The sequence below is a fragment of the Xenopus laevis genome, chromosome 4L (genome assembly GCF_017654675.1).
Source record: "Xenopus laevis strain J_2021 chromosome 4L, Xenopus_laevis_v10.1, whole genome shotgun sequence".
NCBI classification, from domain to species: Eukaryota; Metazoa; Chordata; class Amphibia; order Anura; family Pipidae; genus Xenopus; species Xenopus laevis.
The window spans coordinates 14,387,756-14,405,086 of record NC_054377.1 but is presented as its reverse complement, the minus strand read 5'-3'; the positions used below and the strand labels follow the sequence as shown (position 1 = coordinate 14,405,086).

General features: G+C 41.7%; 1 protein-coding gene across 2 annotated transcripts in view; it reads right to left on the bottom strand.

The window, feature by feature from the left end:
• mpped2.L (metallophosphoesterase domain containing 2 L homeolog) overlaps positions 1-16,213 on the bottom strand; it is a 104,050-nt gene extending 87,837 nt beyond the window's left edge. Inside the window, exon 1 of one of the 2 annotated variants that reach the window (XM_018257450.2) lies at positions 15,985-16,213. The gene's annotated coding sequence lies outside the window, so the exon portion shown is untranslated. Of the gene's footprint in view, positions 1-14,307; positions 14,574-15,984 lie in introns of those variants that run through there. The other variant, XM_018257451.2, reaches the window with a different exon arrangement.
• Between the last annotated feature and the right edge of the window lie 1,118 nt (positions 16,214-17,331).

The window sequence follows — 17,331 nt, the reverse complement described above, 5'->3', positions numbered from 1 at the left end:
CAGATATGGGATCTGTTATCCAGAAACCCGTTATCCAGAAAGCTATGAATTACAGAAAGGCTGTCTCACATAGACTCCATTGTATCCAAATAATCCAGATTTTTATAAATGATTTCTTTTTTCTGTGTAATAATAAAACAGTCGCTTGTACTTCATCCCAACTAAGATATAATTAATCCTTATTGGAAGCAAAACCAGCCTATTGGGGTTATTTAATGTTTATGTTGAAATTTTAAAGATTTTTTTTTCAATTGAAACAACTCAATAAAGTATGTCATCGCTATTTTATTTTTGCCTGATTTACTTGAAGCTTGACAGGACTTTATTGGATGTTTTTTTCAAGATTTTTTCATTTGATGAATCTCGATAAATATGAGATAACATTTGTTGTCCCGATTTACTTTTTTCGTTGTCCCTTAGGAGTTTCGCTTTAAATTAGAGTGTAAGGGTTGCTGGGGACATAAGAAGAAATGTTGCAGTGGGGCAGGTGCACTAAGGACCCAGAATTACTAGAATAATCACTTTTTCTTTTTTTGCATAGGCCAAGGATACAGGTATGGGATCCGATATTAAGAAACCCGTTATCCAGAAAGCTCTGAACTACGGAAAGGCCGTCTCCCATAGACTCCATTTTAAAAACTGATTTCCTTTTTCTCTGTAATAATAAAACAGTAGCTTGTACTTGATCCCAACTAAGATATAATTAATCCTTATTGGAAGCAAAACCAGCCTATTGGGTTTATTTAATGTTTACATGATTTTCTAGTAGACTTAAGATCCAAATTACAGAAAGATCCATTATCCAGAAAACCCAGGTCCCGAGCATTCTGGATAACAGGTCCCATACCTGCAGATGGATATTGGTCAACATACATTTAGCAATAATAATGTACGAGACTATATTATTAATACAAGCATGGTTCAAGTGATAGAATTCTTCCATAAAAGAAAACGCTGCTGTGCTCCCATTGCACAGAAATGATCTTGGAACCCTCACAGTTCAAAATTTAGTAAATAAATCACTTCCGGAAAATTAAACTGATAAATCGAAAAATCTGAAGGAAAATGTTGTAAAATTTATTTTTCTCAATATTTCAACTTTTTAGTAATTCAGCCACTTAGTCTGTACTCCAGAAAATTCAGCCCCATCTCTAGAAATTAGAGTTTTCTTAACGGCACCTGCCCTAACTCAACCATTCTGGTAATGTCCCCCTTTACAGGGGGTTGGGTCCTGCACATTAATATCCCATTACAAAAAAGGGACTGTTAGGCTCAGATTGAGATGGGGTGGGTCAGAAAATTACCAACACACACCACTACTCTTGAGTGGGCACTTAATTTTTGGAATCAGACTAGTGATGCGTAGGTCGGGCGATTTCAGGTCAACCAATTGTCCCCAGAGGTGAGTCTTGGCCACATGGCCAATTCCTAAACTCAATCAGCCATTGCAAGACCCGCTAATGTCAAATAGGGCTCACAAGTTTATATACTGATGCTGCCCAGTCCCCTCTGATGACATCAGTGAAGGGGCAGTTAGGGCGTGGGTATTTAAAGGGGACCCATCGCCCAAAAATAATATTCAAAATCCTATTTTTTAACATTAGTCAAGTATAATGAACTTAAATGACACTATAAAAATTATTAGAATCTTGTTTCCTTCAGTCTGGGAATTCATAATTATAACAAGCAGGCAGGAGCCATTTGTGGACACTGTTATTAAGACAAGCCTTGTATCATCTCAGAATCATGTTTGTGCACCAGAATGGGGGACCTGATGTCCATCCCCATGTCCTGGCTACACAATTAAATGGTGAAGAGAACAGGGGAATGTGGGGAGAGCAGTGACATCTAGGAAGTGCTGAACGGAAAGTGAAAGTAATTGTCTGCCCCGCCTCTATTCCTCAGGCATAGAGGAAGGGCAGACAATATTTGATTGACAGCTGAGCTTACAACAGCTATGAATGCTTTAATAAAAAATAGAAATAGGATTTCATGTTTAATTTAAAAACGACTTTTATTATACAGCTTTTTGTGTCTGGGTGAAAGGTCCACTTTAAGTTGGAGCAGCACAGCTGGCCGGGTCGGGTGTGGGTTGTAGTAATGTGACCCGATCCTAGCCCGCCTCTTCATGATCCGCACCCGAGCCTAACCCGGCACACTTCTGTATTTATACGCCTGTGCCAGACCCGCACTTACGTCTATAAAAGCACCAAATGGGGCGGAAAAGAAGCATTGTAGGGTCATGGGCAGGAAGGTCACACCATAAAGTTCAGCCCCATCCCGTCTGATCTGCGCGTTTCGGGCCGGCTTGCACATCACTGGTCTTACGCAGGTTAGGGCTGGATAGAAAAAATCTCAAACCACACACAGCTAATACAGAATAAGCTGCTGATTTATTAGGTCAAAATGGTGGGAATGATAAATTGCACGCTAATTTTATTACATTTTCTGACAAAATTCCGATTTTTTTTCAGATTTCAGTTTCTCACAACGATTGTTCAGTAGGCAGTCTTAATCCATTGTTAATTGCACCCAATGCAAATCCTTAATAGAAGTCCAAGCCTCAGCCCTACCTGAAGGTATCAGGCCAGCCCATGCATCATTGTTAGCAACCACAACATTTATCTTTAAAAACTCTTGCATGGGAAGTTTTGCTCAGCACAGCTTTTAAAGGGCAACTAATGAATATGTATTATCCTCTGAGACCCCATTAAACACAACAAACCAGAAGAAGCTCTGTTTATACAACAAATAAAAGATGGCCAAACACTGAAATACAAAAAAAGGCCCCACAATTACGTACATAGCAATAAATTATATGTAAATTCAAATTCCTAATCTCCATATTTCATACTTCTGGTCTTTTAATAGATGTGTTACTCATATTACTATTTACATTTACATTTTGCGGGGGAAATTGGCTGAAACCTCGGATTCTCATGAATGCTTCTGACAGTTGCTCTGTGTGATTATACAAATGAAAATGTACTGTTATTAATGGAAAGGATTAAAGTAGATTAAATATTTAAATACCACAGCCCCTGCATAATCTCTCCTCAAATATTCCGACAAAATTGCCACATCAGTCTCTCTAAACAGAAACAGAATGTGCCGGCTGATTGCGGGGATGCGTTGCACTTTTACAAAGCTCAAACCCAAGAGATTTACGAAGAAAACACTCCTCCGTCTCAATGTTTCCTCTCAGTTTTCACTACTGGTTAATTTTCAACAACTGCCCCCTCATTGCAGGACAGATGGCAAAAGGTTGGCCAGGTCTTTTATTATTTTACAGCCTTAAACGAACCTGCCAGCCCATATGTTACCCACGTACATATAGAAAGAACTGCCCTCGTTGTGGTTTTATAGAACCTCTGCAACGTGTCTAATCAGAGGGACCAAAATCTCCTAAATGAAAACAAAGGATGTTGGAAATTTACAGCAAAATTTATCAAACGTTACAGCCGTTGGTCATGTATTTATGAACTGGCCAAATAGAAAATGATACTTCAGGGTAAACAGGCATCACAGTGTTATGGAGGCCTAGTCTGACGTAATAATTTATCCAAACTATGGGGAAGATTTATCAAAGATTGACATTTTGATAATTTATCAAAAATCAGTTGATTCAATCAAAATCTATATTTATCATTGACCACAGGGATTTATTTTCTCAGAATGACTGCTGTGAGATGTCCAATCCTACCGAAGGCTATAAAAATATTTATTTTCCCCCAAAGCATTTGCGCAATAGCAAATTGATCAGCATTAGGTCAAATAAGGAGGGGGCTATAAATTTAATTTGAACAGATTTGATATTTTCCATGATAAATTAGAATCAATCAATCACAAAGAACCTTTCTAAATCTAGATGCCCAACTGATATCTGATCGAGAATTGGCCAGATTGGGTAAACTTAAAAATCCCACTCATGATAGGTCACCATAAGATATTTGATTCCATTTTTCGGATTGGGGCCGGATGATAAGATCATCCCGATTTAACTTAAAGATCCAGTCATTGGCAACCGCATCAAAGAGCTTTGCACATAATTATATTATTTAATAATAAGGTATACTGACTGATATGTATGGATGATTTTTCAAAATGCTCTGTTTTATACGGGACAGTTTCCCGAACTTCTTGGTCGATCTCACCAAGAAACCAGTAGATATTGCCATCTTGTACTGTGGATGCATGTACTCAACTTCCCAAGGAACCAGTAGATATTTCATCTTCTACTGTGGAAGCATGTACCCACCTTCCCAAGGAACCAGTAGATAGTCCCATCTTCTACTGTGGTGGCATGTACTCAACTTCCCAAGGAACCAGTTGATATTGCCATCTTCTACTGTGGTGGCATGTACCCAACTTCCCAAGAAACCAATAGATATTGGCATCTTCTACTGTGGAAGCTTGTACCCAACTTTCCAAGGAACAAATAGATATTGCCTTCTTCTACTGTGGAAGCTTGTACCCAATTTCCCAAGGAACCAGTAGATATTGCCATCTTCTACTGTGGAAGCATGTACCCACTTTCCCAAGGAACCAGTATATACACCCATCTTCTACTGTGGTGGCATGTACCCAACTTCCCAAGGAACCAGTTGATATTGCCATCTTCTACTGTGGTGGCATGTACCCAACTGCCCAAGAAACCAATAGATATTGGCATCTTCTACTGTGGAAGCTTGTACCCAACTTTCCAAGGAACAAATAGATATTGCCTTCTTCTGCTGTGGAAGCTTGTACCCAATTTCCCAAGGAACCAGTAGATATTGCCTTCTTCTACTGTGGAAGCATGTACCCCACTTCCAAAAGAACTAGTAGATATTGCATCCTCTACTATGGCAGCATGTAGAAACCCAACTTTTCAAGAACTCTACATGGTCTGGTGTGCTGGGAATAGTATTGCAACACAAGTTCTAGTTGGACAACACAGTTATAAAGGGTTAAAGTTGCCATCTTGACCCACTGTACCTCCTAGTGCTAAGTGGAGCCCCATGACAGTTGCCTTATTTTCAAAGGCAGTTGCAACTCTGTTCAGCAGTTTCTCATTTACAAAAATAAAAAAAGAATCATTTTAAAATAAATAAAGCAATATACAACAATATTTTTAACTCACGTGCAGCTACAGGCAGACCTTCTTTGATTCCAAATTCTCCTTGAGACTGGAATTGTTTACAGAAATGACAGATCAAATTAACCCCTTTGTTAGAATGACAAGGCTCCCAATTTTATCTTGTAACAAGCCATACGGGCCACCGGCAGCGATGTGAGGAAATGAAAAAAAAGGAAAAGATGAAATTGCAGATGAAACTGTTTATTGGTCAAACTAACCAAGCATAGAAAGTCCTTAGTAAAATAAACGGAGGAAAGAAAAAAATATTTGGGCAGAAAAATATGTATTTAGTTGAAGTGAAGTCTAAGGAAGGAGGTTTGGCAGTAAAAAAATATGATATAAAACATTTGCCAGATAAATCAAATCCCCCTTGAAATGAACTTCAAATGCACAATGGTATTAAACATTAGGGATCATTTTTAAAATGTAGTTTTGTTTATGGGTTTATTGGGACATAATGAATATGTATTAGTTAGAGTAGGGTGGGGCTTTGCTTAGAGAACAGATGAAAGATAAACGAACTCGTGAGCCAAATGCAAACTCACTGCAATTAAAAAAATAAAACTTTTTCTTGTAGTAAAAATATTTAAGAGCAATAATTATTTTGTCAAATTAAATACATTTTCAGGTTTTAGCTTCTTCAGAGCAAAAGTGCCCATAAGTTTCACAATTCTCCCTAAGCAAACTGATAGCTATTCTCCTCCTAGAATTTTTTGCAATTTATAACAGAAATATATTTTTGGGGAAAACAGAGATAAAACAGCACTTGTGATTTTTGACTTTAAATAAATAATCTTCTTTAATAACATCTTAAATTTGAGGAGTGTGAATCTAACAATTGAAACCAAAAAAAATGTGAATTTAAAATTCTGCATCTCTACATACTATTAATATAAATTTAGAATTTTATTTCGAAAGCAGCATATTTTACGTATCATTCATAGTTTCAGCGTTGTGTATATAAAAGATGCCTCCAATGGGACGTTAGATAAGAGCAAAAAAAAAATCTGAATTTCAGATGGGAATTAACACATATTATCAACTACTGTTATGAATAGTTATTAGCATTTCAATATATATATGAATCATTATCATATTGTGTGCTTTAAGCACACACATGGGCGATGCTCACATAATTATATGACCAAACTCTTATGAACTGATGGAGGAGTCTAAAAATTAGCTCAGTAGTCAAGGGAGCTTGGCCTGTATTTAGCCAACTTAAAGGAGAACTAAAGTTTAACAAAAGAACAGGCAAGAAATGTTGTACATTTATGTTTTGTGCTTCTGTACCAGCCCAAGGCAACCATATCCCTTTAGCAGTAAAGATCTGGGTCTCCAAAGATGCCCCAGTAGCTCCCCATCTTCTTTTCTGCTGATTCACTGCACATGATCTGTGCTGCTGTCACTTACAGAGCTTAGGGACCCACTCACAATATACAGTACACATAGAATAGAATTGTCACAATATTAGGCTGATTAGTAATTAATACAGATAATGACTACATGGCAGCACAGAAACCAGTGCAACTAGCATCAGAATTCTTAGCTTCTCAGAGCCCATGTGGTGTTTATCACAGCTACACAGATACATAGTTTATCTGGGTGGAAAAAAAAAAGACCAACGTTCATAAAGTTCAACCCCATCCAAATGAACCCCAGGGCACATAATCTATACAAACTGAAGATCGCAATAACATTAGATATAATGCTTATTCAAAAAGTCATCCAAGCCAAAATCTGCCATCACGATTCTTGCCTAAAACCATGACTGGGCTACATGCCTGAAATCCTCTTGTGCGGAGTTGCTAAACAACCAATCACAAAACTCCTCAGTTATGGTGAGCTTTGGAGAGAATGTCTACTGTAGATTCTTCTGTCTAGCTTGAAGGTCAGTTAGGGTGATCTTTAGAATTCAAAAAGTCATCCAAGACACTCTTAAAGATATTAATCCTCCTTCACGAGTCTTGCCTGAAACCATGGCTGGGCTAAAGGCCTGAAATTTCATGTGTAGGGTTGCCAAAAAAACATGACTGTCCCCCTAGAGCAGTGGCTGTAGAGGCCCATCACAAAACTAAGTTATGATGAGCTTTGCAGAGAATGTCTAGATTCTTCTGGAAGCCCAGCTTGAAGGGCAATTAGGGTGATCTGTAGGATGAGTATTAGCTTGGTGGCCTAGATAGTCTTCAAATAATTGCTGAATGACTTATTGAGCAGTGTTCCCATGTATATTTAACTAGATGAGGTCCTGGCCATAAACTGGACTTCAAAGTGGAGCATGAACTAAAGGAATCCAAAAACCATTGCCCTACGGTCTGTGCATGAGCATCGTTGGATCTTCTATCACAGGTTCCTATTGACTTCTTTGGTATAATAAGATATAATCTAGACCAGTGTTCCCCAACCAGTGGCTCACAGGCAACATGTTGTTCACTTATTTCTTGGATGTTACTCCCAGTGGCCTCCAAGCAGGTGCCTATTTTTGAATTCCAGGCTTGGAGGCAACTTTTGGTTGTATATAATCATGTCTACTGCCAAACAGAGTATCCTGTAGCCTGCTAGTCCATATGAGGCTACCAAATAACCACCCCAATTTTGCACCCCCTGGAACTATTTTCATGCTTGTGTTGCTCCCGACTCTTTTAACATTTGAATGTGGCTCAGGAATAAAAAAAGGTTGGGGGCCACTGATCTAGAGATTCTCGTGGGTCATTGGCAGGGATGATCCCCATTACAGTATATGGTATAAAACTATGAGTACAATGTATGTTTGCACAGGAATAAAAGATACTCCTTGGAGTACCGCACCTCATTTGTGCTAGGGCCAAACACATAGAAAATTGTTTAACAAATAAACACATTTCAGCCTTACAGTGGTTGAAAGGAAATAAGAGTATAGGTTATTACACATACCAATCTCACTTGTTTCTGCCCTCCTGACATGAGCAGCGAGACACTACAGTGCAGACCAATCTATCGGAGACCCCCCACTAACTGCCGGAATACAGATTTGCCCTTCCTGTATCAAGATTTGCTGCGCGGGTGCCGCCGCTGCCAAAATGCACAGCTCTGCAGAAACCAAGGGGTCTGCAATAATGAATAGAACTAAAAAGGCAAAACAAGACAAAAACAAAATAATGAGGTGAAAACTCTGAGCAGCACATTTTTTTCAGTCTCCTCTGCAGGAAAAGATGGGAATTCTCCATAACAAACATATTTAAAAATCCCAAACTGTTCACCTTAGGCCATTAGCAGCTGTTTCCTTAATTTCCCTTCAATTGAAGTTTTACATAAGCAAACACCTGCCTTCAAGGGCAACACCGCTCACAGCCACCATCACTGGCAAATATAAACCTACTTGTCTTGCCGTGGAACAGAATTGGATTTTAAAGGGAGGGGGGTCCCAGCAGGGGATACTGAAAATGCTCCCTCCCAGCCGTGCGCTCGTCAACAAATTCTGAGGTCAGAGCACATAACAAATTGTGTATGAAAACACATTGTGTAGAACTTATTCCTATTCACTGAAATCTCTCTATACAATAGTACACAGAATATCATTCTTACACACATAGCCAAAGAAAAATTAGAGGAAACATTGGATACTGCACATAAAGGGGCATGCAAGGGCAACTTTTGTATATAGATATAGTAGGGAGAGATGTGTCTATAGTAACAGTGGATAATAGTCTCTGGGAAGGGAGTGTGACTGTGGGATAGCAGGTATAGTAGGGAGAGATGGTGCCTATAGTAACAGTGGGATAATAGTCTCTGGGAAGGGAGTGTGACTGTGGGATAGCAGGTATAGTAGGGAGAGATGGTGCCTATAGTAACAGTGGGATAATAGTCTCTGGGAAGGGAGTGTGACTGTGGGATAGCAGGTATAGTAGGGAGAGATGGTGTCTATAGTAACAGTGGGATAATAGTCTCTGGGAAGGGAGTGTGACTGTGGGATAGCAGGTATAGTAGGGAGAGATGGTGCCTATAGTAACAGTGTATAATAGTCTCTGGGAAGGGAGTGTGGCTGTGGGATAGCAGGTATAGTAGGGAGAGATGGTGCCTATAGTAACAGTGGAGATAATGGTCTCTGGGAAGGGACTGTGACTGTGGGATAGCAGGTATAGTAGGGAGAGATGGTGCCTATAGTAACAGTGAAATAATAGTTTCTGGGAAGGGACTGTGGCTATGGGATAGCAGGTATAGTAGGGAGAGATGGTGCCTATAGTAACAGTGGATAATAGTCTCTGGGAAGGGAGTGTGACTGTGGGATAGCAGGTATAGTAGGGAGAGATGGTGCCTATAGTAACAGTGGGATAATAGTCTCTGGGAAGGGAGTGTGACTGTGGGATAGCAGGTATAGTAGGGAGAGATGGTGCCTATAGTAACAGTGGGATAATAGTCTCTGGGAAGGGAGTGTGACTGTGGGATAGCAGGTATAGTAGGGAGAGATGGTGTCTATAGTAACAGTGGGATAATAGTCTCTGGGAAGGGAGTGTGACTGTGGGATAGCAGGTATAGTAGGGAGAGATGGTGCCTATAGTAACAGTGTATAATAGTCTCTGGGAAGGGAGTGTGGCTGTGGGATAGCAGGTATAGTAGGGAGAGATGGTGCCTATAGTAACAGTGGAGATAATGGTCTCTGGGAAGGGACTGTGACTGTGGGATAGCAGGTATAGTAGGGAGAGATGGTGCCTATAGTAACAGTGAAATAATAGTTTCTGGGAAGGGACTGTGGCTATGGGATAGCAGGTATAGTAGGGAGAGATGGTGCCTATAGTAACAGTGGGATAATAGTCTCTGGGAAGGGACTGTGACTGTGGGATAGCAGGTATAGTAGGGAGAGATGGTGCCTATAGTAACAGTGGATAATAGTCTCTGGGAAGGGAGTGTGACTGTGGGATAGCAGGTATAGTAGGGAGAGATGGTGCCTATAGTAACAGTGGATAATAGTCTCTGGGAAGGGAGTGTGACTGTGGGATAGCAGGTATAGTAGGGAGAGATGGTGTCTATAGTAACAGTGGATAATAGTCTCTGGGAAGGGAGTGTGACTGTGGGATAGCAGGTATAGTAGGGAGAGATGGTGTCTATAGTAACAGTGGAATAATAGTCTCTGGGAAGGGAGTGTGACTGTGGGATAGCAGGTATAGTAGGGAGAGATGGTGCCTATAGTAACAATGGGATAATAGTCTCTGGGAAGGGAGTGTGACTGTGGGATAGCAGGTATAGTAGGGAGAGATGGTGCCTATAGTAACAATGGGATAATAGTCTCTGGGAAGGGAGTGTGACTGTGGGATAGCAGGTATAGTAGGGAGAGATGGTGCCTATAGTAACAGTGGATAATAGTCTCTGGGAAGGGAGTGTGACTGTGGGATAGCAGGTATAGTAGGGAGAGATGGTGCCTATAGTAACAGTGTATAATAGTCTCTGGGAAGGGACTGTGACTGTGGGATAACAGGTATAGTAGGGAGAGATGGTGCCTATAGTAACAGTGGATAATAGTCTCTGGGAAGGGAGTGTGGCTGTGGGATAGCAGGTATAGTAGGGAGAGATGGTGCCTATAGTAACAGTGGATAATAGTCTCTGGGAAGGGAGTGTGACTGTGGGATAGCAGGTATAGTAGGGAGAGATGGTGTCTATAGTAAAAGTGGATAATAGTCTCTGGGAAGGGAGTGTGACTGTGGGATAGCAGGTATAGTAGGGAGAGATGGTGCCTATAGTAACAGTGGATAATAGTCTCTGGGAAGGGAGTGTGACTGTGGGATAGCAGGTATAGTAGGGAGAGATGGTGCCTATAGTAACAATGGGATAATAGTCTCTGGGAAGGGAGTGTGACTGTGGGATAGCAGGTATAGTAGGGAGAGATGGTGCCTATAGTAACAGTGTATAATAGTCTCTGGGAAGGGACTGTGACTGTGGGATAACAGGTATAGTAGGGAGAGATGGTGCCTATAGTAACAGTGGATAATAGTCTCTGGGAAGGGAGTGTGACTGTGGGATAGCAGGTATAGTAGGGAGAGATGGTGCCTATAGTAACAGTGTATAATAGTCTCTGGGAAGGGACTGTGACTGTGGGATAACAGGTATAGTAGGGAGAGATGGTGCCTATAGTAACAGTGTATAATAGTCTCTGGGAAGGGAGTGTGGCTGTGGGATAGCAGGTATAGTAGGGAGAGATGGTGTCTATAGTAACAGTGGATAATAGTCTCTGGGAAGGGAGTGTGACTGTGGGATAGCAGGTATAGTAGGGAGAGATGGTGCCTATAGTAACAGTGGGATAATAGTCTCTGGGAAGGGAGTGTGACTGTGGGATAACAGGTATAGTAGGGAGAGATGGTGCCTATAGTAACAGTGGATAATAGTCTCTGGGAAGGGAGTGTGACTGTGGGATAGCAGGTATAGTAGGGAGAGATGGTGTCTATAGTAACAGTGGATAATAGTCTCTGGGAAGGGAGTGTGACTGTGGGATAGCAGGTATAGTAGGGAGAGATGGTGCCTATAGTAACAGTGGGATAATAGTCTCTGGGGAGGAAACAAAAATATGTACGTAAGCCTTTGGGGTGTACAACATGCATGGCCACACACATACAGATATTATTACATATTAGCCTTCGCAGATAAACATTAATAAACCCGCAAAACTGGTTTCTTAAGGGGCACTCACATCACAGTGTGCTATTTACAATTACATTACAAGCCTGACCTTTAAGCAAATATATATTAGCAACGCAACAGTCAGAAATACTTTATATGAGCTCAGCTTTAGTTAAACGTTTGTATGCTATAGAACGGCCAATTCTAAGCAACTTTTCAATTGGTCTTCATTATTTATTTTTGCGTAGTTTAATTATTTGCCTTTTTTCTCCTGACTCTTTCCAGCTAACAAATGGGTATCACTGACCCCATCTAAAAAACAAATGCTCTGTAAGGCTACAAATGCATTGTTATTGCAACTTTGTATTTCTCCTCTTCCTATTCAGGCCCAATTCATATTCCACTCTATTATTTAAATCAATGCATGCCTGCTATGGTTATTTGACCCTAGCAACCAGATTGCCGACATTTCAAACTGGAGAGCTGCTGAATAAAAAACTAACTAACAAGTCACAAACAATAAAAAAAATCAAAACCAATTGCAAGTTGTCTCAGAATATCACTCTCTACATCAGACTAACAGTTAACTCAAAGGTGAACAACCCCTTTAAAGTTGATGTACAACTCCCAGCACCCTCAAAGCTGTAGGTTTAAGAACCTTATTTGAGCCTTAGCGTGTTAATTTAGTTCACTGACCACCAAAATGGTTAAAAGCCTGGGTATTAACTTTAAATATGAATCAGACTTTTGGGGGAAAAAAGGCATTTAACAATGATTATTATTATACTTACTAATAATCGAATCTATATAGTAAAAATCTATATTGTGATTCAGCACAGACGCAAGTTTTTTTTAATAATAAATAACCCTTTCATTGCCAGAGCAATGCTAAAAAGGGTTGTTGTTTTTTTTTTGCATTATAACCCTTTTCAGTACAGGTATGGGATGTGTTATCCAGAATGCTCGGGACCTAGGGTTTTCCAGATAAGGGACCTTTCTGTTATTTGGATCACCATGCCTTAAATCTGCTAAAATAGTTTAAACATCAAATAAACCCAATAGGCTGGTTTTGCCTCCAATAAGGATTAATTATATCTTAGTTGGGATCAAGTACAAAGTACAGTTATTGGACCTGTTATCCAGAATTTTTGGGACCTGGGGCTTTCCAGATAACTAATCTTTCTGTAATTTGGATCTCCATACCTTAAGTCTACTAGAAAATCTGGTAATCGTTAAATAAACCCAATAGGCTGGTTTTGCTTCCAATAAGGATTAATTATATCTTAGTTGGGATCAAGTACAAGCTACTGTTTTATTATTACAGAGAAAAAGGAAATCAGTTTTAAAAATATGGATTATTTGATTACAACGGAGTCTGTGGGAGACGGCCTTTCCGTAATTCGGAGCTAATGGGTTTTTTGTATAATAGATCCCATACATGTACAAGGTACTGTTTTATTATTACAGAGAAAAAGGAAATCAGTTTTAAAAATGTTGATTATTTGGATAAGATGGAGTCTATGGGAGATGGCCATTCGGTAATTTGTAGCCAACGGGATTCCAGATAACAGATCCCATACCTGTATAAAGGAGCATATTCTCTACATATAGCGCTGCCATGTAAACCAAAGTCTCGCTGTTCAGCCGGCATTGCCAACTTAAAAACAAAATTGTAAACTTCAACTATTCAAAGAAATTTTTTTATTTTTTTTTTATTTTTTTTTACAGCCACTATAAAATATTTAGAAAAAGCTTAACAATGAAACAGTGAATGGTTTTGGGCATGGCAAAGGGGTTTTTAATCAAACTCCTAATAATAGTTAGCGCTTGGTAGAGTCCATAAACCCATTTACGTTACGTGGCATGTGCCCAGCCATTTAAATGCAGATTTGGGGAAAAAAATAAGTCGGAATTTGGAAGGTCGGATCCAGTCCATGCTGCAGTTCATTCAACCAACAAATAAGCAACAGATTTCCAAAATAAACGCCAAATCGGCACTCCCCCCCCCCAGAACACAATGGGTTTCATTCACACAATACAGACAGGTGCTCGATATATTCTGTACATGCAACTACTATAATAATATATATTATAACCGCAATATTTATCATGGTAAATTTCCGGAAAACATTTAAAAGTAAAAAATACAATAAACCAGTAAAATACCCACTGCTCCTATGGAGCCGCTCAATAACTCCAACTTTCCTTTCCAGATAATGCCATTAACACCGGATATAGTATTAACGCTTTCCCTGCCAGGGTTCCAAAGTAAAAGGACAACAGGTTACGGGAGACAAAAAAAAAAGAAAAGAGAAATGCAAAAAAAAAAAACCTTATTCTGTATGGAATAACATTTAACCATCTAGACACCAGAAATGCCGTTTTAAGACCGTCCGAGAAGGTGAAAAAAAAAACACCACAAATGATAAATAATTCTGCCGTTTAGGAGAAAAAAAATTCACCGTCGGCAAAGGAATTTCGCAGCTGGACCCAAGAGCATGCAATTAAAAAAATTTAAAAATTCAGAGTTACTTTTTTTTTAAAATTTTTTTAAATGGTTAAAGCGAAGGATGAGTAGAAGTAGAAGAAGTGGTTACTACCTATGGAAGTCCATGGTTGGGCTGGAGGTTGAAGGAAAATCTCCCCTTTAGCAGCATGAAATTCCCCCGCTGGTTGCTCCTCTGTGTCTCCCTGGCTGTAAAAATTCTCTCTGTGGCTGCCACACTCCTTGTCTCTCTCCCCCTCCTTCTCCCTTATTCAGGGATTGATTGATTACAATCATTGACCAAGGGGCTTTGACCCGGGCACCCTCCTTGGCTCTCTGCAGCTCAGCCAGCGACTAAAGAGAAGCAGCGGCAGGAGACTCTGCAGATCTTCATTCAAGGTGTTAAATTAATTACAGGGAATCAGGCACTTGGCAGACTTACTGGGGGGGATCCACACAGGACCAGCCTCCTTATATACAGGTTCATAGGAGGAAAAATAGGACAAGTAGCACAAAAATATTAAAAAAAATTTTTTGTAAAATGTGACTTTTAAATTAAATATATTAAAATAAACAAAGGGGATGGCACTCAGCTTCTCTAAAGCTCTTACGCTATATAACACTTCTCTATCCGTCAGCTATATCTGACAGATAGGGAAGAATATTTCTTTTTATTTGAAAGAAAATATGGGGGGGGGCGAAAGTTTTCAGGGATAATTGGGGGCTCGGAGAATGGATAAAATTGATTTTTATTTTTTTTTTGTTTTTTTAGGAAAGGAACATGAAAGGACAAAAACTGGCAGAGGTTGCCCTGAACCTGGCCGGAAAGGGGTTAAGGATGAAACCAAGTCTTTGCCCACATCCAGTAATGGCTCTGCAGAGCCTGATTAACCCCCTGCGTCCCGCACGCACGATACTCTGCACCTATTAAGCTGGATAATAATAATAATAATAATAATAACGGGAAGTGTTAGAATCAGAAAGGGCCATTTATTTAGATATACCCAATAAATATGTAAAAAATGCCTGAATTTTTGTGCACAAAATAAAATTCACCCCCTCCGCTTCCCATTTGTGTAGCAATGATTTTTTGAAAGAAACCACCTTCCCCAGCCTGGCCTGGCCTCTCACCACAAGAAATGTGATCCCTGAGCTTGGCTGCCTATGAAGGCCACGATAATCCTTAGCATATAGCCCTGGAGTGGCCTGATGTGTGTGTTTAGAGGGGGGGGGTCTGTCTGTAGCTGTCTGTCTGTCTGTAGCTGTCTGTCTGTCTGTAGCTGTCTGTGTGTCTGTAGCTGTCTGTCTGTGAGTGCACAGCCTCCATCACAATAGACAAGTCTGTAGTCCCTGGGAGTGAGCCCAGAGCATGTCAGCAGCAGCAGCTTCTCCCCCTCCTCCCCAGTAGCCACAAGGCTCCCTTGGCCTGAGGTGACATTACAATAATGGGGCAAAGCTGGAGGCTGAGCTCAATACAAATAAAAGGCTCAGAGATGTCCCCCATCATGTGTCTCTCCCCACCTGGAAGCAGACGGAGGAGAAGGGAGAGAGAAGGGAGAGAAGGAGGAGGAGGAGGAGGGAAAGGGCAGCTCATGTCTCTCTCCAATTAATTATCTTTAGTAAAACAGTAAATGCTGCAGACTTGGGATAAACCCATGGGGGTCTCAGAGAGGGGACAGGGGGTGTTTGCCGCTTATGGCTCAGTCCCAGGCTCAGACGAGGCACCTCTAACCCACAGGCTTTGTGTTCCTTCCCTCTGATCTGTCTCCCCTCACTAATCAGGCTTCATTACCTCGCTCCCGGCTGGAGATGTGACCCGAGCAGCGTTCAGTCGTGAGCTGGAAGCCGATCCATCCGGGCTGAGGGTCGGGAGGTGCAGTCAGGAGGTGAGGGGGTCGGTGCAGACAGGGCAAAACCTTCGACCCTGAGGGTCCCCCGGCTGGTTTAGAGTGAAAATGAAAAGGCTCACACACAAGAATGAGAGCAGCCTCGATCTGGAGAGGGAGACAGAGCAATGCAGTGAGAGTGGGCTGCCACTGGGGTCAGAGAGGAGAGGGGCTGTCACTGGGGTCAGGGAGTAGGAGGGGGAATTGTCACTGGGGTCAGGGAGTAGGAAGGGGGGATTGTCACTGCGGTTAGAAAGTAGGAAGGGGGGATTGTCACTGGGGTCAGGGAGTAGGAAGGGGGGATTGTCACTGGGGTCAGGGAGTAGGAAGGGGGGATTGTCACTGGGGTCAGGGAGTAGGAAGGGGAGACTTCACTGAGGTCAGAGAGTAGGAAGGGGGGGATTGTGACTGGGGTCAGGGAGTAGGAAGGGGGGATTGTCACTGGGGTCAGGGAGTAGGAAGGGGGGATTGTCACTGGGGTCAGGGAGTAGGAAGGGGGGATTGTCACTGGGGTCAGGGAGTAGGAAGGGGAGACTTCACTGAGGTCAGAGAGTAGGAAGGGGGGGATTGTGACTGGGGTCAGGGAGTAGGAGGGGGGATTGTCACTGGGGTCAGAGAGTAGGAAGGGAGGGATTGTCACTGGGGTCAGAGAGTAGGAAGGGGGGATTGTCACTGGGTCAGAGAGTAGGAATGAGGGGATTGTCACTGGGGTCAGGGATTAGGAAGGGGGGGATTGTCATTGGGGTCAGAGAGTAGGAAGGGAGGGATTGTCACTGGGGTCAGAGAGTAGGAATGAGGGGATTGTCACTGGGGTCAGGGATTAGGAAGGGGGGGATTGTCATTGGGGTCAGAGAGTAGGAAGGGAGGGATTGTCACTGGGGTCAGGGAGTAGGAAGGGGGATTGTCACTGGGGTCAGAGTGTAGGAAGGGGGGGATTGTCACTGGGGTCAGGGAGGGGGGCTGTCACTGGGGTCAGAGAGTAGGAGGGGGAATTGTCACTGGGGTCAGAGAGTAGGAATGGGGGGATTGTCACTGGGGTCAGGGAGTAGGAAGGGGGGGATTTCACTGGGGTCAGAGAGTAGGAAGGGAGGGGTTGTCACTGGGGTCAGAGAGTAGGAAGGGGGGATTGTCACTGGGGTCAGAGAGTAGGAATGAGGGGATTGTCACTGGGGTCAGGGATTAGGAAGGGGGGGATTGTCATTGGGGTCAGAGAGTAGGAAGGGAGGGATTGTCACTGTGGTCAGAGAGTAGGA